Consider the following 24718-nt stretch of genomic DNA (forward strand, 5'->3'; position numbering starts at 1 on the left):
GCTTTCAAGCAGTGTTGTTTTCCTGTGGTGATTAAGGTGACTAGAGCTTCTGGGGGATTAGGGGTAGAATCGGCAACGCGCTTGAGATGCTTTTGTTGTTGCAGGCGTCTATAGGCTACGGTAATCACTTACCATCAGGTGAGCCGTATTGTTTGCCGAACTTGTTGTATAAAAAAATATCGTATTTAAAATGATTTAATTTAATAAAGCACAATAAATTAGAAGTGCATGCTGTGATCAACTGAAGCGACAGCTGGAGAAATAATACAAGTGTACGTTTTGGACCACCACAAGGGTTGATTTGTGTGACACATTTGAGAAGGGATTTATCAAAACAACCAAAAATCTATAGATTTCCGCGTGTTTTAAGAATTCCGTACATGTCACTAAAGGTTACATAACCATATATACGTGTACTGTTTGAGTTAGTAATGGTACCACACTCTCAATGTTTGTCACTTCAATGTTTTTAAATTTTAATTTTTTTTAAATATTTTGAATTTTGAATTTTTGAATTTTTTGATTTTTGATTTTACTTTTAATTTATTTAATTTTATTTATACTTATTGATTTTTTAATTTAATTTTGTTTTGTTTTTTTTTATTCTAAATGTTGTTTTGTTGTACTAATAAGTCATATGGACTTAAAATCTAGTCTGAAATAAAGTATTATTATTATTATAATGTAAATAAACGCTTCACACTTGACGCCCCCCAGTAAGATGTAAAGTTACCGTAACACTTTGAAACTAGGTTTTTAATACCTACCACTGATTGACTTTTACTTAACCCTCCGTTGGTAGCGTGGGGTCTTTGAAAGCCCAGGTGTTACAGAAATGTAAAATTTTAACATTTAAAACCATCTCAGCGATTCAATATTTTGGGTACCCTCCTAATTTGGATTATACTTGCTGCGTATACCCATTAACTTCAATTCGTGCGTAAGTGCCGTGAGATACAAACGTGTTTTGTGCGTACGGGCTTTGAAAGACCCCACGCGACTAACCGCGTAAGTAAAATTTAATTGATTTTTTTAGATTAGATTTTATTTGTAACATATTTTTATGTATTTTTTTGTTATTTTAAAATTTTATTAACTGGTAAAATGGACGAAGAATAACAACGTCATATATCAAGCTGGTTAGATGATGAAAATAACGATGTTTACGGTGGTAGTAATGATGAAGATGCTGAAGGCAGTATATATCCGGATAAAAGGAGTAAGCATAAAACTGATTCTGAGCAGAAATGTGAAGATGAATCTACAGAATAACATGAGGTATCTCCGGACAAACTGCTTGAGAATTGGGAATCTTTGCGTGAGCATCGTCAGGTTCTGGAATCGTTGGACGAACAGCATGTGTTTTTGGAATCGAATAAACAACACATACATTTGAAAAGTTCGTATAGAGATGATAATGAAGAGCCATTGATAAATATATCGTCACAAAACTTTTTCATCGTCAAAAAGAGGGCGAGAAATGGGACCTACGAAATAAGTTGCAAATTGATTGATAAATTGCAGTGACATAAAAAAAATTGAGGAAGACACCTTTGCATTCATCGTCCAAGATCAACAGATCGAAAATTCAAATCTGTTTGCCATTATTGTAAGGGTAACATATGCCTAACACGTATTAAAACGGTCTACACCGACTGTGTCTAAAAAGATAATCGGTAAAAAAATGACTGACTTCAATTGGTAAAAGTTTATGTTTTTTTTTGTTGGTGTTTTCCAAATTTTACGTAACTGTCTTTGTTATTTTAGTGTTATTGTATATATATTTATTAAAAGGAAAAATTCCTGCATTTAGTTACATTAAAACATTTTTTTTGTGATTGTGATCTCAAGGAGAGAAATTTAGGTTCCTACTTTTAGATTGTAAGTTGAAGGCAGAAATAAAAGAATATTTTACGTAACTTGTTGTAGTTATATTGTAATTAGGTTAATTACCAATAATTTGCTAAGATAGTTAAGAAAATTTAATTAGATAGTTGTTTTTTAGGCTGTTTATTTTTGGGGTCTTGAGAGACCCCACGCGACCAACCGCGTAAACAAAAAATGCGCGACCGACCGAGGGTTAAGAGGTCCGGACCTGGACTCGTTTAACACACTGAAACAGTTTGATCTCAGACTTGGCTAAAAAGTTGATTCCAAATTTTTTTTTTATTTTATGATTTTTGTTAGTTTTAAAATATATAATAATATACCTAGATAAAGAGTACTTGTGTTAAAATTGTAGCAGCATTATTTAAATTTATCAAAATACGAAATAAACAATAGATAAAGCTTATTACTCGGTGCAGGATTACATAGTTGATAAAGATGTATGGACTTAGTGACGCTGTATTTTATGCAACATGTTACTATTTTTGTACTAAAACACAGTTTATATATTATTTTTCAAAAGAGTAACTGCGGAGTTTCTTTCCGTTTCTTCTCTGCAGAATCAACATTCCGAATCGGTGGTAGCTTTACTTTTACAAAAATAATAATTTATTTTTAAAGTTTTTTTCGTTACGTGTTTTCATCTAATTGACGCGGGTGGGAATCGCTGGGCAAAGCTAGTTAACTAATAAAGTTAAGCACTGTTCCTTCTAACATTGTACGAGTACATATAATCGTCATACAATTACACGACGAGCGTTTTAACCTTCCTAAACCTGATAATAATGGCTTTATTGTTATTATTATTATTTGTTTTGTATCTATATGAGTTGTTCGCGTTTGTTTTTTCCATGAAAGCAATGACCCAGCTAAGAGACAGCTACCCTCGTAAGTCACGCGAGACCGCGAAACGAAATATGCAAATGTGTCGCGTTATTGTGTAATATTCTTCCGTAATTCGATTTAAACATTTACACGTGAAAATATTGTACACATTACGAATTATGGTACCTACAAATGGTAACAAATTTATATTATTTACTGTACCGATGCGAATGTATAATAAGCAAGAGTCAATAAAAATTTTTGATTTTAGAGTTTTATTGTTTTGATTAATTCTTTACGCACGCTTGAATTGAGGAGTAAGCTGGTGAATGCGTGACGAGAGCGTTACGAAAAGTGTGATCGGGCGAGGCGAACGAAAATTGAGAGGAAGATATAGGTTAGTGAAGATAGAAAGAGTTATGTTTCGAAAGTTTTATTTCAGTCGCGTGGTCTGAAGCGCATTCGTTTTTTTTTTTAATAATTTGTAGGATTTAATAATTATATCAGAATATTTTTATTTTTAGAATATGTTAATCGTTCTTATGAACTAAAGTCGAGTCACGTGATTTTTATAACAATATGCTAATACAAAAACATAAAGATACTTTAAAAGTTATGGGTTATATAGTCATACGAGTATTACGTTTACGTAACACTGGGCATAGAAGCGAAGCTGTAAGAAAAATATACCATAACGTCAAAGAATTTTTTAAAAGATTAACTGCGGAGTTTTCTGCCGCTTATTCTCTGCAGAATCTACAATCAGAATCGGTGGTAGCTTATTATGAATTCATTAAAATAAATACAATTTTAATTTATAAAATGGCAATAATAAATAATTTTACTGTAGTTAAGTTTTTGTTAAAGGCGACACGAAAGTGATTTTGGTTTTTTTTTTTTTTTGTAAAAAGTGTGATCAAAAGCCGAGTCCCGACTTGAAAAAAAGGTCAGTTTCAACCAGATCATGTATCTGGACCGGATCAGGATAGAATAAGGCATGCCAGATCCGGAAGCTCTATCAGGACCAGGTCTGGTCCAGACAAGGATAGCCTGATGTAAAATATAATCAAGTATGGTAAGGCATACTGGATCAGGACCCGGTCCGGTCCAGATCAGCATAGCCTGATGTAAAATGTAATCAAGTATGGTAAGGCATACTGGATCAGGACCCGGTCCGGTCCAGATCAGGATAGCCTGAAAGAAATTACGCGAACTGAGCCTGAATCGCGCTATTAATGTTTTTAAGCGCACTTAGTATATATATATACAGTTATCAGGACAGTCTAGCAGGGAGTCCATTTCTACACAGTGGAGTAGTCGTAAATAATAGGAAATAGTTGATTAGTAGTTAATTATTAGAAGTTAATAAATAAAATTTAATTTATAATAATAATTAATTAATAATAAAAATAAATAAAAATAATTAATATTTAAAGTAAAAACATATATAAATAATACATTGGAAAAAATAAACGGAAATAAATATCATAATAATTATGTATGTATAATATGTATTAGTAACATATCTATAATATCAATTATCGCTCTTTTTTTGTTTTTTCAAGAATATACATTCTTGTTTTTAAAAGGATCGGACTGAACCGGCTGATCAGGATGAGATGAGATTTCCTGATCTGGACCTGATCAGGAAATCTCATCTCATCCTGATCTGGTCCAGACCAATCATCTGCGTTACATGCCTTATCTAGTCCTGATCAGGCATGCCTGGTCCGGTCCTTCTAAGGAAGACGAAAAAATTTGTACTCGGGGTGTAGCCGCGTGAAACGGTTAGTTTGTTAAATATTTTGTTACGGTCTCAAGAAACACCGCCTCGTACGCTATGACTCGGTAACTTTAACACCGGTTACGTAAATAATTATTACGAAATATTTTCGAATGAAGAAGTTTTATAATTCTCTCCAATTTTCCTTATTAATTTTTAATATTCGTTTGAGTGAACGCGGAAGTAGGGCTACCTGCGAAAACTTTAAGGCCATTTTATTTTGATTTCCGCTTCGATGCTTGGAAAAATATATTACCATGGGAATAAGATATGAATAATTTATATTAAAAACTATTTGTAAATAATAAATTAATTAAAAAAAATTAAAATACGAGAATTCGTAAAATCAACAATGATACAGACGAAAGTAGCATATCTTTGTGTATATTATTCTGTACGTGTGTTTGTTCTTTAACTTGTTCTAAACGGCTAGACCAGTGTGGTTGAAATGTCGTGTATCCATTTCAAAGGGTTCATGGATCGTTTGTTATTGGACCCGGTAGGTGGTGCTGTCGGTATATCAGTGGCCAAATTTCATAGCTGCTATTCCGGGCAGGATAACGTCTACCGGGTCCGCTAGTAGGTGTAATACATAATTTTTTATAGTTATTGGATTGTTGGTATCATGGTTTTGTCACGGATGTTGAGTGGTTGACGGGCCTTAGTTTGGGCGAACGCCGGTTTGATCGCAGAAGTGCACATTGTTCCCGTGATTTCGCCATAGGCTTAAGAACGAACACCCCAGGGGACTAAAAAGTCGGTGGGAGTCCGACATACTCCACAGCTTCCCTGGTCTGGAGGCATCCAGAACGGATGTCCCCTGAGTCAAGGAAAAAGGGGTCGCAAACAGAAAATAGTTTGTTCAGTATATATTTTTTTAAATTTATTAAACATTACATAACAGATACATATATAATGTTTTTGCAATTTGAGTACCACAAAATCCTCGCGGGTTTATCTGGGTACAGAGTCAGTCATTCAGTTAGTTCAGTATGTTTGAGCAAAAAGTATTTTTTAAAGCGTGATTATCGTCGTACTTTTGTACATTTCTTGTAGTTCCTTGGGCAGTTCGTCATCGTATTTTGGTATTAAATAGTTATCCGTTTTTTTTTTCCAAACTTATAATAAATTTTTGGTAAATACAACCTATTTAGACCTCCCTTCAGCCTATTGCAGTTCACTGCTGGACATAGGCCTCTACAAGTCCACGCCAAAAATGGCACAAAAATGGCATAGTCACCACGCTGGGCAGGCAGTTGGTGACCGCAGGGCTGGCTTTGTCGCATCGAAGACGCTACGTCGCTTACATCCACAAGTTTAGTAAAATACACATTATTAAGGACTACTCAAAAACTGCTTGACAAATCTCGATCAAATTTAAATGAAACAACACGATAAATACCAGTTTTCGATTAACACATAAAAATATACCATCAGATTGAGAACTTCCTCATTTCTGGAAGTCGGTTAAAAATATTAGTAAGTTGCTAACCCTGTTTTAGTCATCCAAAATATTTGATTAAATTTTGTGATGCATTTTCGTTATCTTACACGTTCTAGTAATTACTGTAATTAAAATCGCTCTGTAACTAAGATATCTAATTAATTATTTCCTTACGATTTCCAGAAATGTGTTCAGTAACACAAATGAGGACGGAATATGGAAAATATTTAGTCTAATTTAAAAATAAAATTCTGTAAATGTTCGTTTTTAGTGATTTTTGTAGTAATTGTCATTACGTAATGTTACTGTTACAAATTATTTTGTACAAAAAAGCTGTAATTCAATATTACCAATTTGGCAAGTTCTATGTAAAAAATTCGATATATTTTTTTAATATACTAGTTTTCTGCCGCGGCTTCGCCCGCGCGCTTTAAACGTTTTTGCTGTTCCGTTTTTTCCCGTAATAATTGTCTTTCGAAAAAGAACCGAATTCAATTACATCGACAAGTAATACGACGTAGGTAGTCGGTAAAACAGGTAACTAAATGCGCATTATCAGGGATCTCTGGGCCAGTAGTGTATGAGCGATTTACATACATACAATCATAGAAATTGCTTAACACGTAATTATTTTAATAATGTACCTCATAGACACATAGTTCCGTTAGTAATAGTAAATGAATATATGCATCTTATTCATATATAAAGAAGCATTAGCTACCGTTACTTGTGAAAGTCATGAAGTAAAATAATAAGGGTTTATAGGTTAGAGAAATTTATTTAAAATATATTTCGTAAAACTTTTTAAATACTCGTCAGTATTATGTAAAAAAAATAAAATCTAATTGTGTTTGTTTGCAAACGAAAAAGAAACCGACTTCAATTACATTGAACAGTTAATAAAACGTAGGTAGACGAGAAAATAGTCAAGTAGTCATAAAGTAGTCATCAGATCTCGATAAAATTTAAATACGACCACATGAAAAGCAAGACCTTTTGATTGAAAAAAAAAACATCAAAATTGGTATCGCTTCAGCATGTAATATCGCACTACTGGGCATAGGCCTCTTTCCCCATGTGTGCTACATACAACAAGTTCGGCAAACAATACGGCTCATCTGATGGTAAGCGATTACCGTAGCCTATAGACGCCTGCAACACCAGAAGCATCTCAAGCGCGTTAGCTCTGGTCATCTTAATCACCACAGGAAAACAGTACTGCTTGAAAGCAGTATTATTTATGCTGTGATATCTATAAGGTCGAGATACTTATTCATCCGGGATGCACCAGATTTTGAGAAGGATATTTGCTACTATGCCCTACCCCCCGTAAAATTAAAAAAAAAAAAATAACGCCTCAAACGCCTCAGCCTGTAATATCCCACTACTGGGCATAGGCCTCTTTCCCCACGTAGGAGTAAGATCAGAGCTTAATCCACCACGCTGCTCCAATGCGGGTTGGCGGATATATTCCCTACTATGAGTAACGATAGCTATCAGGTGTACATGATAACAACCGGGACCGACGGCTTAACGTGCTCTCCGAGGCACGGTGGCAAAATTGGTATACCCAGTTAAAAGTTATTTTTAAAAAAAAAAAAAAACAATTGAATTGAGACCCTCCTCCGTTTTCAAGTCGGTTAAAACCGAGAACGTCATTAACTTAGACGAAGTCAATCAAGTACGTATTAGGAGTAACTCAAAAGTACTCTCTCATCCATTTTAAATTTCATCGAGATCTCACGAGCAATTTTCTACTCATGTCGTAATCATGACATAACGTAACATAACATAACATAACATAACATAACATAACATAACATAACATAACATAACATAACATAACATAACAATACACTTTATTGTACACCAATACAGATATAATACATATCAGATTGATTTTAACAGAGTATCATAAGGTACAAAGGGCGGCCTTATCGCTGGAAAGCGATCTCTTCCAGGCTTGTTCACATTTAAATTTCATCGAGATCTAATTACTACTTTGGGGTAATCTTTGATAATGCGAATTTAATTGACTACTTTTTCGTGTACCTACTTGTAGATGTAATTGAAGTCGGTTTTTTTCGTTTGCCAGCAAACACAATTATGTTGTTGTTCGGGGATAACTTCGTCGTTTATGAACCGATTTTGACAATTCATTTTTGTTGGAAGGAGATATCACAAGGGTGGTACCATGATAAGGAAACCAGGATCTGATAATGGATCTTAGAGAAATCGAGGGGAAAGATGAAGAAGAGGGGAAAAAAGAAAGAACAGAAAATAGTAGCGAAGACTAGTGCGTTTGTTAATTTTTTTCGTCTACTTACGTTGTATTACTTGTCGATGTAATTGAAGTCGGGTTTTTTTTTCGTTTGCGAGCAAACACAATTATTGGTTTTTAATTTAATTATATATTGATGAGGTTTAAGTCGGTTTTCTTTCTAGCTAACACAATTAGTCTATATTTTTTCTTTATTTGATAAACTCTGCCCAGCGGTGACTGTGGGTGACTGGGCAACACACATGAGTTCACGCCATTTTTGGCGCGAATTTTTGGAGGCCTATGTCCATCAGTGGACTGCGATAAGCTGAAGCGATGATGATGATGAAATAAAGATGCTTAAACTCTTTATACTTATCCATCTTAAGTTTTATTAACAATAGTGATTGATGCAAAACTATAAATATGGACTGTTATCACCCGACATTAAAATTAATTATTTTTAATTTGTACGATTTTATTTTTTGTGTTACCCACACATTAGGAACTTCTAAACATTATGATATGATATTAAAAAATAATTATTTTTATTTAAACCATAACCTACTCGGGTTATATTTCACACATCTATTGCATATTTTCTAGATTAGTTTGCTTTTTATAATAAATTATTGATTTACCATTATCTTGTACACAGAAATACACACACATATGCGCACACATCAATATTTGTTCATATTCCATAGGTATGATTTATTGGTTCATTGACACAACCTGTAAAAACCCACTGCTGGGCATAGGCCTCTTTCTCCATGTAGGAGATAATGACACATGGAAACGGAGTCCCGAGATATCTGGGGGCACGGTAGTGCCCCCGCCAAGACGAAACAAAAAAAAAAAAAAAAAAAAACGAAAAGCACTACCTATCTTTTCTCGAAGCGCTTCGTCGTTTTTTTGAACCCTCATAACTTGGGTTTGGATTATACCGGATAAACAAAATTCTGGGGATATGATGTCAATAGCGGATTTATTAAACATATAAAGTTTCAATTGCATAGCTCTTATACTTTAGATTTTATTGATACCTAAAAAACCCCGATTTCGTCACTCACTGATGATCATCAAAATTCATAGAGTACTTCCTGAAGTCCCAGAAAGCTGAAATTTGGTATGTAAGCTAGTATTAGTACACAAACAACAAAAAAAATCTAAAACTTGGAACTTTTACCCCCCATTTCGTTACTACCGGCTGCCGATGTTGTAGATGACGACTTTCCTGTCTCATTTATATATATGTATATTTTCTTTTTATTTTTTATTATATGTATATCAATTATTCTTCTTCTTTTTATTTTTTCTTTAATAGAACTATTGTATAACAGAAACGTAATAAACAGTGAATAAATTTTTCACCTTACGCCCACGTGACGGTAGCGAAACGGCCAAGCCACATATTTTGACTAAGGTGTAGAGTTTGTAAAGTTAGGGTTTGCAGAGTTAGGGCGTGTAGAGTTAGAAGCTTGGTTCTACATGAGATCTGATAACTTTTTGACAGTGCGAGCCATATGATCTCGTCTTGGCAACATTTTACATGAAAATGTTTTTGGTGGGATATATATATATATTTATATTTATATATTTTTAAAGACTTAAAGTACGAGCGGGACAAATATCTTTTTCTTACTAGTAAAAGAAAAGGATAGAAAATATTGACTCGAAACTCGTAAAATAGTCGTCTGTATGTTTATTTACCATCGAAAGTGAAACGTAATGTGTTAAGTCGCATTACACGTAAACGGCTGTAATGTTTATGTGTGTGCGCACGTTTGTACTCTATGTGTTAGTGTCAAACTATTATGTAAACATAATTGTGTTTGCTCGCGAAACGGAAAAAAAACCGCCCTCAATTACACCGACAAGTAATACAACGTGGGTAGATGAAAAAATAGTCAAGTAAATACGCGTAATTAGAGATAACTAGAAAAGTAGTCACCAGATCGACGACGCGTTGGCACAGCGGTAATAGCACTGGCTGTTGCGCTGGCGGTCGCGGGTTCGATTCCCGCTCACGACAGACATTTGTATCGGCCATATAGATGTTTGTTGTGGTCTGGGCGTTGTGCTTGTATATTGTGTGTGTTTCCGGACCCCCGACAGGAGAAAATCCTACTGGGGGCCGTTGAGTGTGAAGCGTTTATTCGATCTCGATTAAATTTAAACGGGACCACATGACACGCACTGCCTTTAATTAGAAAAAAAAAGCATCAAAATCGGTAAATGCAGTAAAAAGTTATGAGTAAACACGCATAAAAAAATACAGTCGAATTGAACTAAATTTTATTTGCACGTGTAAATAAAGCAGAGATGTGCGTAATGGATTTCGTAATATTTTTTTTACTATTAAATGTGTTACAACCGCTCTGATGTAGTGGTGCGTGTAGGCTTCTAAACACCATCGGTTTGTGGGTTCGATGCCCGCTTGGTATAGATTGTATTTGTACAAATATTTCTATCTTAACAACTCTAACTCTTTTTGACTAGCCCGTTGGCGCAGTTTGTAGTGACCCTGCTTTCTGCTCCGAGGGTTGTGGGTTCGATTCCCACCCTGAGTCTGGGTGTAATATAAATATTTATTTATATATTTATATATGTATTATTTATAAGTATGTTTATCGAAAAAAAAAATATGTAGCTATATACCAGTCGGCTGTTACCTATAACACAGGCGTTGGGTTGCTTGCTTTGGGAGCGGACGACCGTGTGTGTGTTGTGTAGATATTTATTTATTTAACAATCTATATATGTAGGTATGTATGTATGTCTATTTACTGAGTTGTTTCACATTATTTTTTATAAAATTAAACTGTACACCTAAACCGTCAATATATCTCCTTTGTCCTAAGGTTGCCTGGAAGAGATTACTCTTAAGCGATAAGGCCGCCTTTTGTACATTTTTCTACTAATTACTGTTAATGTTGCTTGTTTTTATTTTATTTCTTGTTTGGTGTGTGATAAAGTGTAAAATAAATAAATAAATAATATCTGGTTTGGATGTCTGTCCTTGTAGCTCCTGATAGCGATCATTACTCATAGTAGGGAGTACATCCACCAAACCGCAATGGAGCGTGGTGGATTAAGTTCTGATCCTTCTCCCACATGGCCTGGACTTAAAAAAGGATAATGAAGAATTTTAAGAAAGACGACACGTTAGCGCTACGTTCGCAGCGCTGGGTTGCGGCTGTTGCGCTAGCGGTTGGTTCGATCCCTGCACATACATTTTTATAGACCATACGGATGTTTGCCGTGGTCTGGGCGTTTGTGCATGTGTGTTGTGTTTGTTCACGAGTAAATCCTAGCGAGGTCGTTGAGTGTGAGGCGTTTATTATTATTATTCTATGAAAAAAAAATATCTCTTGTATACCGTTATCTGTCAAATAGCGTTATCCACAATCGGTGCTACAGGATCTCAATGATTATTATATAATAGAATGAGCTTCGTCGTCAGTAATCGATTTAGGGCAATGAACATCGTTAGCTCAAGTAATTCCTCGTTTCAAGATCAGCTTTCATCTTCCTAGTACATAATTAACTTGGTCCGTAGCTTGCGGCTCACTTGATTGTAAGCGGTTACCGGAGCTTATAGACGCCTGCAACACCAGAAGCATCGCAAGCGCGTTGCTAACCCTAGCCCCAATCCCCCAGGAGCTCTGGTCACATTACTCACCACAGGAACACAACACTGCTTGAAAACAGTATTATTTAGCTGTGATCTTCTGTGAGGTCGAGGTACTACCCCAGTCGGGCTGCTCCATATTTTGAGCAGGAAATTTCCTGCTGTGCCCTACCTCACTTCTTAGCTTGCTTTATAATACTATTTCTTACTGCCCCAAGTTGACTAGAAGAGATCATTTCTAGAGATAAGTCAGCCTTTGCTCATAAAAATTGTGAGATAATGTATATATTGTTTTTGAAGTGAAACTTGTCAAATACTTTTGAAAAATCGTTGTGATTTGAAACTCGATGAAATGGATGTACGGCATGATAAAGAAACAAACACATGTATGTATAGGAGAGAATTATATAGAACACATTCATTTTTTTTAGTTGTATTTGTATTATAAGAATTGAAGAAAGTCAATTTGTTTTATGGGTCAAATTGTTACCCGAAATAAAGAATTATTATTATTTTATTATTATTATAGCACATATTTTATATTCTTGGTGTGAATTGCACACCACAGACTTTTATTTTTTTGAGCGCAATCAATAATATATACCATTTATATTTACTACATTAAGTACAATAAATATCTTTTAATAATTATTCACACTTATATTTTGAGAACGGAAAGAGGCTAATCTATTGGATATTATAATAATTGTGTTTGCTCGCAAACGAAAAAAGAAAAACCGATTACAATTACATCGACAAGTAATACAGCGTAAGTAGACGAAAAAATAGTCACGTGAATACGCGCTATCAAAGATTACTCAAAAAGTAGTCATCAGATTTCGACCAAGTTTAAACACGTGACAATTAATGATATAAAAACAGCAAGTGCGTCGTACCGATCGTTTAAGTTCAAGGAAATGAACATCATTCATTACCTCAAGTAATTCCTCGTTTCAAAATCGACTTTCATCTCCTCGAGTACATATAATCGTTGGTCGTAATCGTTACTTCGATCAATTCAATCGCTTAGTTCTTAACTTTTGTTTACGAGACAGTAATTTAATTTTTATTTTGTTATTTTCTATAGAAACCAAGACAGATGCGTGTATAATTTATATTTTTAATCGACTTCCAAAAAAGGAGGTTCTAAATTCGTTCACTTTTCGTTCGTTCGTATAACGTTTTTTCTTTTGACTGGATTTTTTTTTGTTATCGCAGGGAAACCCATTTACGGGTGATATCCAGGACGCCCGGGTAGGCAGTCCTAGACCGTATGTCGGCTTCAGCACTTGGGGGTGCAATACTGACCAAAACCCTTGCGGGAGCCTTCAGCCGCTTTAATTGGAGGGTCCCGGATCTGAAGGCAACAGGATCCCTCCAGCGACAGGCTGGCCTCGGTGAAAAGGCCAGACTTCTCCTCCATGGGGATGGGATGGATGGAGCGATTTCGATTTTTTTTAATCGAAAGGTTGTGCGTGTCATGTGGTCCCATTTAAATCAGACAACTACTTTTCGAATTATATCTCATAAGGCGGTATTACTTGACTATTTTCCCATCGACCTACGTTGTATTATACCGCATAATTTTTCACTAAGTTTTCTACCAGTTTTGATGACTTTTATTTTTATCGAAAGCCTGTGCTTGTCACGTGGTCTCATTTGAATTTGATCGACATCTGACGAGTAGTTTTTCGAACTATCCCTAATAATGTGTATAGTAATACTACACATCCCGGCCGGCTTCACACGGGTATATAACAAAAATTTCAAAATATTTTTTTTTCCTAAAATATTTTAAAATATAATATAGCCTATGTCACCCGGGGATAATGTAGCTTCCCAACAGTGAAAGAATTTTTCAATCAAATCTTTCTTCTTTATAATTCATAATTCATTCACTCATTTCAGCCTATCACAGTCCACTGCTGGACATGGCCTCCACAAGTTTGCGCCAAAAATTGCGTGAACTTGGCGAGGAAACGTTTATTATATTAGTATAGTACTATACTTGTGGATGTTAATTTAAGTCGATTGTTATTGTTTGAGAACAAACAAATAAACAAACGCTTAACACACTCAACTTCCTTCAGTAGGATTCTCTCCTGTATCGGGGGTCTGGAAACACACACAATTTAACTATGTTTCGCACTATTACCGACATATTTTCCTATACTACTTTTATTAAAGGTTGCCTAGAAGAGATCGCTATAAGCGATAAGGACGCCTTTGCGATCATTATTTGTTTTTGCATCTAATCGTTCTAAAATGTATTTTTTTTTGTGTGCTATAAAGTTTTAATAAATAAATAAATAAAAAATAACACACAAGCACAAACATTCAGACCACGACATCTCTCTGTCTATCCAAGACAAATGTTTGTCATGTGCGAGGATCGAGTCCGCAACCGCTAGCGTAACAGCCCAAGGGTTTTAGTCAGTGCGAGTCTGACATACCCTCCAGATCCATCGGGCTGGAGGCATCTATTACTGATTTCCCTTGGGTCAGCAAAAAATAAACAAAAAGAGATTGGTTGATAGCATATCTTGAAGGCTTTTATATGATATCGATTCTCACATTCGTCTATTTGTCAAATATTATCTGGACGGTTGGCGCAGTTGATTTTGAGCTGTTTTCTGTTGTTGTTGGTTCGGTTCTCAACCTCAGTCAGTGTAATACTTATATACATTGTATTTAAAGTTAATAGAAATATATCAGCCCGCTGTTGACTATAATTATAATATAGATATTGAGTTATTGAGTTGGTCAAACAGAAACAGACGACCGTGTATATACCTATCTCAAGCATATTTATATGTGTTTATGTATGTTATTGTGTAAAGCCAGTATAAAAAATTGGTATATATTTATCTAATATATAAAATACTCGTGTCACAGCGTTTGTTATCGAACTCATCCGAAACGACTCAATCGATTTTTTAATTTTATTTTGTGTATATTTTGTAGATCTGAGAATACGCTGTATGCTACTTTTATATTCATAGGTTATGTCTTCCCTATGTCAGAAGAACGTTTGCCAGATCAGCTAATGAACACAGGCTCATAATATAAGCGAAATGCTGTAATTTTTATAATTGATTCTTTCATGAAATTATATTTCATGTGTTTGTATTTGTCATATAAAAAGTATTTCAAAATATTATTTGACATGTATTTAAGAAATCAATCATACTATGTAGTTTTTATCGTCTATTGCTAAGAAATCTAGTGCTTTAATCATTTATTATTTTCACTTTTCTAAAGATGATATAATTACATTTTAGATTCATCTCCGAATTCCTCGATGTATCTATTAATTAACCTCGACTAAAATAAATCATATCACAGTTTCTAGCAATATATTAGAATAGAGACGAAATATAATAAAATCAAATAAAAAAAACGTCGTAATTAATTGCATCTAAATACATCACTATGCAGAGAGAAATGTAACTCGGATTAACCACGTCAGTTATCCGTTTTCGTTTTAATTTAATCAACTTTCAAAATTATGATAATTTATTCGCATCGATAAATAAATAATGAAGTATATAATTAAACACTCACCTATATTAATTAACAGGAAGGTGTAAGGAATATCCAGGGGAATGCTTTTATTAAATTTTCAACCACATGTTTTGTGCGTTCGATGTCGAGTGGCGCGATGTACCGGCGCGCGCGCCTCTTCGTCACTGCGTATTTGAAGTAAGTTTGCCAACTCCTACTACGGTGACTTATGATTTTTCGCTCCAATTGCATGTGTATGATACATTAATAAAATTTATAAAGTATGAACCATCTTTTTTTGTACTGAGATTTATTGTTGAAAATTTTAATGATACTGTCAATAATAGATAATTGTTTTTTTTTTTTTTTTTGTAAGGCCTATAGAAAACGGTTTGAGCTTAATTTGCTATAATTTTTCGCTATGTATCTTTATGATACGAAGCGGGACTGATGTCTTTCGGGACTTTAATAGGTGAGATGGGAACCGCCACGGACGTATCTTGACCCTGGCTAGAAATAAATATTTATGTGAATGGATATATCTGTCCCGAACGGGAATCGAATCGGTTATAGTAATAATAATCTAAATTTATTTTATGACACGCCTTCTACAACGCAGTCGTTTATCGAAAAAATGTAGTAATTTTGAGCATTTCACTTAAGAACTTTAATAAACACTGAATAAAAATCAACATTTTTTTTTTTCTAAATGTGGTGCTTCTATACTATCCGAAGGAACTTCGTTCCTACCTGGTGTCCCATGACACCACATAATATAAATTTGATAATAAACCTAACCTACCGACCTAAGAGTTTTAGAGGGTACCTGGTAGTGACTGGATGGGGAAAGCCGGAGATCGAGGCTTGTGACGTACCCTGGGGGAGGCCTACGTCCAGAAGTGGACTATGATGGCTGATATGATGATGATTTTGATGATAAAGTTTACATCTCTATAAATAAAAACAATAATTTATCTAAATGTACAAACGCGCCAAACTTCCGTAGCATTGTAAAAAATTAAATAATCTCTTTATTGTACTTATTTGTGATGCTTTTTATTCATCATTACAGCCTATACAGTCCACTGCTAGACATAGGCCTCCACAAGTTCACGCCAAAAATAACGTGAACTCATGTGTTTTGCCCATAGTCACCACGCTGGGCAGGCGGGTAGGTGGCCGCAGTTACTGGCTTTGTCACACCGAAGACGCTGCTGCCCGTCTTCGGCCTGTGTATTTCAAAGCCAGCAGTTGGATGGTTATCCCGCCACCGGTCGGCTCTTTAAGTTCCAAGGTGGTAGCGGAACTGGGTTATCCCTTAGTCGCCTCTTACGACACCCACCCCGGAAGAGAGGGGGTGTCTATATTCTTTAGTACCGTAGCCACACAGTACATGCTTTTTATTACTTTATAAAAAATAAATTAAATCGATATATTAAAGAAAGCTAATTTTAATGTATTTCCAATATCTTTAATTTGTTATAGTAACTCAGGTAGGGCAATGCAGAAACCTGTGTACGTTGTATACACAGACATTCCGTACTATATTTAGTATCAGCATTGCACCCGTGCGAAGCAGGGGCGGGTCGCTAGTATCTATATAAATTATGTAATGTGTTGTGTAAGTGCTATTGAGATATTCGAATAATTTTAAGACGCCACTCAACATTCGTAATACGCTGTTAGTGGTGAGTGCCGTTTCTTCAACTTGACCTGTTTTTAACCGACTTCCGAAAAAGATGAGGTTCTCATTTCGACTGTATTTTTTTTTTGTAATTTATGTTACCTCAGATCTTTTTACTGGGTGGACCGATTTTGATGATTCTTTTTTAATAGCAATCTGATGCTTGTCATGTGGTTTCCATTTATATTTAATCAAGATTAACAAATACTTTTTGAGTTATTTCTAATAATGCGTATTTACTTGACTATTTTTTCGCTTACATTCGTTGTTTTATATCTCATTTCATTTGACTGTGTTACCGATTTTTATGATCCTTATTTTAATCAAAGGCTGGTCATGTGGTCCCATTTAAATTTCATTGAGATCTATCCATTACTTTTGGAGTTATATCTAAAAATGCGTAATTATTTGATAATTTTTGCGTCTACCTACGTTGTATTTAATGGTCGACGTAACTGAAGTCTATTATTTTTCGTTTGCTCTCAAATACAATTATCACGGGAAAAAACGGAACGAATATCAACTTTTAGTACACGCGGGCGAATTCGCGGCAGAAAGCTATAATAGTATACTACAAAAATATGTCTAAAATAACATAAATATTATTGCAATATGCTATTGTTTCCACTTTTGTGCTTTCGAACAGTGAAATGTGGTATACGGTCTAGTGATTTTTAAGGTTTTTCTTACGAACAAGTATAATTCACATTACAAGAAGGATAAGACAATAGGTGTGTTCCGACTACGGTCGATGACAGTTAATTTTCGGCCTATGAACTATAAATTCGAATTATTTCCTATCAATGGTATTGTGATTAAAAAAAATAATGTATTAGCCCTTTGGAGCTGTTTACATTGAATCTATATTGCTTTCTGCTCTATATATACATTGATACATATATCTATGTATGTTGTATATATAAATTATGATTTTATTTACGTATGTTCTATTTATATGTAACTGGATGACCCGGTGAGCTTCGTATCACCAAAATATTTTTGGGAAAATTATGGGCAAAAGATTTTCTGAACGCATTTATAAACATTTAACAACCAATTGACAATTTTTTTGACAAACAAAAACTATCAGTGTTACTCTACTACATTAGGCATGTATTATACATATAAACATTCCTCTGGAATCACTCTATTTACTAAAGAAAACCGCATCAAAATCCGTTGCGTAGTTTTAAAGATCTAAGCATACAGACACCGGGAAGCGACTTTGTTTTATAATATGTAATGATGTTTTTCAGCGTTTAAACCTTCCCTGGACTTCCATAAATATTTCAAGAACAAAATTAGTCAAAAAGATCCAGCCTTTCTCGAGTTTTAGCGAGACAAACGAACAACAATCCATTTTATATATAGATATCTATAAAAAAATGTAGCTATATCAGTCGCCTGTTGCCTATGACACTTGGCTTACTTTGGCTTAGGCTTGGGTTGCTTACCTTAGAAATAATTAGGGTTTAAAGTTGTTAGAAACATCGATAGATTAATGTAAATAAAAGTAAATACTGTTAATTGTCTTATCAAAATATTATGCACATAAAATGTGTTATGTAAAATCATTGCTTATATACAATGTCTTGAGGTTATTATACTTCGAGATATATTGTAAGCGAAGCAGGAACTTACAATGTTGTCTATCATCTGTGATCGTAAATTGTTTTACAGCAAGCCCGCACATTTCTCTGAGCTTAACACAACTTCCTGCGTCGTAACAGGAGTGTAATAGAAAGTGCTTTGAATTTGCTTGGAAGTGATCTTGATCGGTAGGCACATAAAATTGATTTTATCTCATACACTTGCGTGCAAATAAGTCTTAGAATCGCGCTTGTCATGACGATATGTACATACGTTGAACCGTATATTCGTGTTAGATCAAGCGATATCAGTTTTTATTGCGTCCAATTTAAGAGATATATTTGTTTCATGAAATTATGCGATTTTATTACGATGGTATGTTTTACACGTCCCAAAATGTTGCTTCTTCTGGGTTTTACATAATTTTATTTATTTATGTTGAGTTTTAAGTATCTCAGATTTCGGTACAGAGCATTATCTGTTCATCATCATGTAAGGATAAATTATACGTATAAAGCATAAACTGATTTAATATCGCTAGGGTGGCAAGCATTAAAACTTTAAACTTTGGTAGGGCATAGCAGGATATTTTCTGCTCAAAATCAGAAGCAGCCCGACTGGGAAAGTACATCGACTTTACAGAAGATCACGGCTAAATAATACTGCTTTCAAGCAGTGTTGTGTTCCTGTGGTGAGTAAGGTGATCAAAACTCCTCGGGGGTTTGGGGGTAAGATCGGCAACGCGCTTGCGATGCTTGAGTATTGCAGGCGTCTAAAGGCTACGGTAATTGTTTATCACCAGGTAAGCTGTACGCTTGTTTACCGACCTAGTTGTATAAAAAAAGGCAATTACTACGGTTCGCCGGACTGTAAGTGGATACCGTAGACTGTCGACACCCCTTACACTAGGAGCCTTGCAAGTGCATAGTAACCCAAATAAGCTTATAGGTATTATTAAGATTAATTTTTAACATTATAATTAACAGTATGTTTTTATTTTCAGGTAAGCTTGTAACCTAACAAATAAGGACTAGACTTCAATTGAAGTCCATAAACATGGCACAGCGGTTTAGCGTAAATAAGGTAACTGTAATATTACTATCATCTTCTCGTTCATACAATAAAAACTGTTCTACGTCATATATTTCATACCGGCTATTTGGATCGTCATAAAAATGTACGTTTGTCATGGTCAGGCGCAGATCTGAGAAGTGAAAGTGACTCAAGTGTTCTCTGTATCTAGCAGAAATTGCCTTTAGCCGTCACAACAAATTATGGTTGCGAATTGTGTGGGATAAGTTTCAGACAGTGGAAAACAGTCACATAATCAAATTAAAATGGTTCAAGTTTTAAAATTAAAATAATCAAAAAATTTGAATGCATTTAAAAAAATATATATGTGAAATTACAAATTACAATGACATTACAAAGCTCATTTCATCACGTAAATACTTTTCTATCTTGTTTATTTTAAAATAACTTTTAAATACCTAATATGGGCACTTACAGTTCCTGCTGGTTACTAAACACTTTGACTAGTAACTCGTTAATTAAATAATATACTATAATAATATTTACACATTTATATTGAGGATATATATAGGTATAACATATTCGAAAATTACAAAAATTTGAAAACATCGACATTTTTTCGCGTAAAAAAAACAAAGATAATTTTTTTTAAATAATTCTTAATTTTTTTTATTGTTTTCAGCTAATTTCTGACGTGTTAATTTGAGAAAAATATACAGCAACATATATATTATACAGCCAAAAGCCCTCCTCGGTAGGACTATCACACACAACATCAATTGTTCGATCCAAATTCGTGAAACGCATTTAAACAAACAAACTTTTCAGCTTTATAATATTAGAATAGATTAATGTAAAGAGTCTTTGCAGTGATAGTCGTCAGTATAGTACGATTAAGAATATTTTTCCATACATTTACGACTCGTTTTTTAGCTCGAATACAGTTTACGTTTTCTAAAATTAATGTTCAACTCATTATATACAATTTTATTGCAATAATACGCTCTTAGTCCGTTCCGTTGCAATGTTTTACGCTGTATACATCATACGAGGGATCAATAAGGAAACGATATATGAGTCATTAAAGTTTACAACATATAATGCTGTTTTGTAGCATATATTATGCAAAACTCTCTATGTCAGTAAAAAGATAGAGCAGAGATAGTTGTACGCCCGTCACTGACTGTAACGAAAACTCCTTCAGGTTTATAAAGGAAACTCATTTATCAATATCATCGACTTTTAATTCGCACGCTCAGAGTATAAGCACAATTTTATAAAACTTCGTAAATAGTAATAGAGCCACACCCGCTCTAATGTTCAACGAGAACTAACTTAAAAGCTAGCCAACTGCGTGGAACGTCACGTTTTTCATTAAAGAATCTGTTTTGTGGTTTGACTCGAACGATAAATCATTTAAGTCAAAACACACACCCTTAATTTCAAAAATCGAAGCAATTTATTGATTAAAATTATTTAACCGGAAATCGTGACGCTTACAAAAATCAAAACACTATAAACGGAAATTATTAAACAAAAAAATGATAATTAAAAAAAAAAAATCAAAAAACCCGCCTGCGTGAAGAACAACTAATAGAAAATCAACTGAAAAAGCTGGAACAAGATAAAAATTTAATATGCATACAAAGTCAGCGAAATAAATAGAAACAATATCAAACATTTTGTGCTGTACATTTAAAATATATTAATACGGTAGTCCTTCGAAACTTTATGCAACGTCTTAGATCACATGCCGTCGGAGACATGCACAAAGAGAGAATGATTTGACTTATCCTTCAATTTCATGCTTCCGATTGCATATTCCCTGCGGGAGCAGGCGTTTTGGTCGGTAGTGCACCCCCAAGTGCTAAGCCGTCATACGGTCTAGGAATGCCTACCCGGGCATCCTGGATATCACCCGTAAATGGGATACCCTGCGATATCAAAAAGAAAAGCTGAATCAGTGACTCAATAATATTTTGTAAATAAAAAAAAACCAGGATCAAAATCCTTTGGATAAAGAATACATAATGTCACGGATACTAGCGACAATGTTGTATACATATCAAATTGTTCGACCTTACAAACGATCACAGCTAAATAACACTGCTTTCAAGCAGTGTTGTGTTCCTGTGGTTAGTAAGGTGACCACAGCTCCTGGGGGATTGGGGTACGGTCGGCAACGCGCTTGCGATGTCTGCTGTTGCAGGCGTCTATAAGCTACGGTAATCGCTTACCATCAGGTAAGTCGTACGCTTGTTTGCCGACCTAGTTGTATAAAAAAATATAAGAATAATGTAACAGATATGCTAATGAGTTGTGATTCATGTCCTACGTGTTATTCTGATTTAAATAAATGTATAATTTTATATAATTATATATACATGTAGTATTTGATTATTGAAATACGCTCCATAAATTGCTACCATAGCATAACTTTAGCTTGTTAGAAAGTAATATAATATATTCAAAGCAATATATCATATTCATATCGATATGACAATTAATTAATTAATATTTTGTAATATGTACCATGTTATTTACGATGGCGCGTTGGCGCAGCGGTCACAGCACTGGCTGGCGGTAGCGGGTTCGATCCCCCCTCACTACAAACATTTGTATTGGCCATATAGATGTTTTGTCGTGGTCTGGGCGTTTGTACTTGTATATTGTGTGTGTTTCCGGACCCCCGACACAGGAGAAAATGCTACTAGGGGACGTTTAGTGTGAAGCATTTATTTATTTATTTTATATTTTATTTAATGTTAATTTTATTCTTAATCTGATTTATAATATGGCGACCGATGAAAGACTTTTTAAAAATAATTTTATTTAAATTCACAATATTTATTAATCTATATCTATAATCTATAATCTATAATATATATAAACGCGAAAGGTCACTCATCACGAAATCTCCAAAACTATAACACCTGAAAACTTGAAATTTGGCAGGTAGGCTCCTTATAAGACGTAGGCATCCGCTAAGAACGGATTTTATGAAAAACGACCCCTAAGGGGGTAAAAACGGAGGTTGGAAGTTTGTATGAAAGTCGTATGTTTTTGAAGTAAGAGACTTGAAATTTCAAATGTAAGTTCTATAGATGGTGAAAAGGTGTCCAAATAATGTATCTTTAGAAATCAACCCCTTTTTGAGGTTAAAACGGGGGATAGTAGGTTGGCTCATTGATCACGAAATCTCCGAAACTAAGAAGTAAGAGACTTGAAATTTAAAATATATGCTCTATAGATGGTGAGGAGGTGTCCAAAAAATGCATCGTAATCTATATATATATATAAAAGAGATAGGTCACTAACTCACTCATCACGAGAACTCAAAAACCGCTGGATGGTCTATCTATCCGGGTTGGACAAAGATAAAATTTGGCAGGGAGGTAGATTATAGTTAGCAGACGTCCGCTAAGAACGGATTTTACGATATTCCACCTCTAAGGGGGTTTAATTGGGGTTGATAGTTTGTATGAAACATATACAGCCTGAAAATAAAACTAAAAATGTGGTGTATACAGAGGTTTTATAAAAATAACTATTAAATTATACTAAATTGTGCCTTTTAAAAAGTTACTCAGTTTGATAAGCATTTCAAGTGACTGAAATAAAAAAATAATTTGCGTTAAACATCTTAATAGTAATGCATATCTTCATAACCACGCGGACGTAGTCGCGGGCAACAGTTAGTGTATTATAAAACAAAGTCCCCAAAAGTGTATGTGATCGATTCGCTCAAAATCTACTGAACGGATTTTCATGCGGTTTCACCATTGGAGAGAGGGCTCCACCATTGGCAAGAAGAAGGTTTACGGAACGGCTAAGCCGATTTTGATGAGAGTTTCACTGGAAGTTTGCCGGGAAAACTTTGTGACACACTAATTTCAACGCGGGCGAAGCCGCGGGCACAGCTAGTTAAAAATATAAAATGAAATTAAAATTAGATAAAAATAAAAATAACTGTTCTATGCGATGGTTGATACAAGACTGATTTAAAAAATAATTATAATAGTTAAATTGTAAAACAATCAAATTGCTGAGTCGCTCATTTTATTGTTCCTATGTTCCATCCATTCTTCCGTCGTAAGCGGGATTCTTGTGTTACGGCGTGGTAACTTCTGTTGAAATAATAAACTTATAATCGATTGCAGTCTGTATATGAAAAATGTTTACGGAATAATATAATTGTTTTCGCTCGCAAATGAATAAAACAAAAGATTACAATTTAGTAAACAATTAATTAAATACGATTCATTAGGGATAAATCAAAAAGTGTTTGACGGATCTCGATCAAATTTAAACAGGATCAAATGTCCTACCACTCCCACCACCTTTCGATTAAAAAAAGTATCATCAAAATTAGTACACCAAGTAAAGAGTTATAACATTAACGCCGAGTTGCACGAAACAAAATTAAAATTAAAGTAGAGATTAAACTAATTTAATCACAAGAATTTCATACAATCCTTGCGATTAAATTAGTTAAATCACTACTTAAATTTTAATTTCTTTTCGTGCAACTCGGCGTCACACATATAAAATAATATCGACTAAAAATATACAAAATATGCCTTGCGTTATCAAGATTACATGATAATTTATAGCATATTCATTTATGACAGACGAATTAATTTTAACATTTACGTATACATAATTATGTATATTCTACGTGATTAATCTTATTGCCTGGGAAGATTATGTTTTCCGGATTTATTGAAAACGAATGTCATTAACTACACAACAAAACTAGCTGAGCCCGCGACTTCGTCCGCGTGGAATTTAAAAAAAATATTGTTCAGTTCGCAGAGTTACAAAATAAATAAATTTTTAAAATAAATGTGACCTAAGTTACGACCTAAGTTAAAAGTGTGGGTGTACTTAAGGACGCACGTAAGAAGTTATACTTCATAGTTAAGTTTCTTCGTAGTTAGCTAGTGAAGATATTTACGTTCCTAACTTCGTTGGCTAGCTAACTTTAGGGTGTCGGTTTTTTGTGACGGTGTGCGCGCGCATCGTAAAAATTTACTCTCATCATTTTTCCCTATCGACAAAAGAAGTATAACTTC

The 24718-nt window shown here is 34.4% G+C and overlaps 2 protein-coding genes and 1 long non-coding RNA gene across 3 annotated transcripts in view; 2 read left to right on the forward strand and 1 right to left on the reverse strand.

Annotated features, from left to right (window-relative positions):
• Window positions 1-15519, reverse strand: part of LOC123663578 — a 43687-nt gene extending 28168 nt beyond the window's left edge. Inside the window, exon 1 of the mRNA XM_045598250.1 lies at window positions 15398-15519. The gene's annotated coding sequence lies outside the window, so the exon portion shown is untranslated. The remainder of the gene's footprint in view (window positions 1-15397) is intronic.
• Window positions 1-24718, forward strand: part of LOC123663574 (flotillin-2) — a 324503-nt gene that overhangs the window by 207580 nt on the left and 92205 nt on the right. The window lies entirely within an intron of this gene.
• On the forward strand, window positions 742-24115 carry LOC123663580. Its single transcript, XR_006744683.1, has 3 exons — window positions 742-1008; window positions 14605-14616; window positions 24105-24115. It is a non-coding gene; the product is annotated as an uncharacterized LOC123663580 (long non-coding RNA).

This window comes from Melitaea cinxia, chromosome 20 (genome assembly GCF_905220565.1).
Source record: "Melitaea cinxia chromosome 20, ilMelCinx1.1, whole genome shotgun sequence".
Classification (NCBI taxonomy): Eukaryota; Metazoa; Arthropoda; class Insecta; order Lepidoptera; family Nymphalidae; genus Melitaea; species Melitaea cinxia.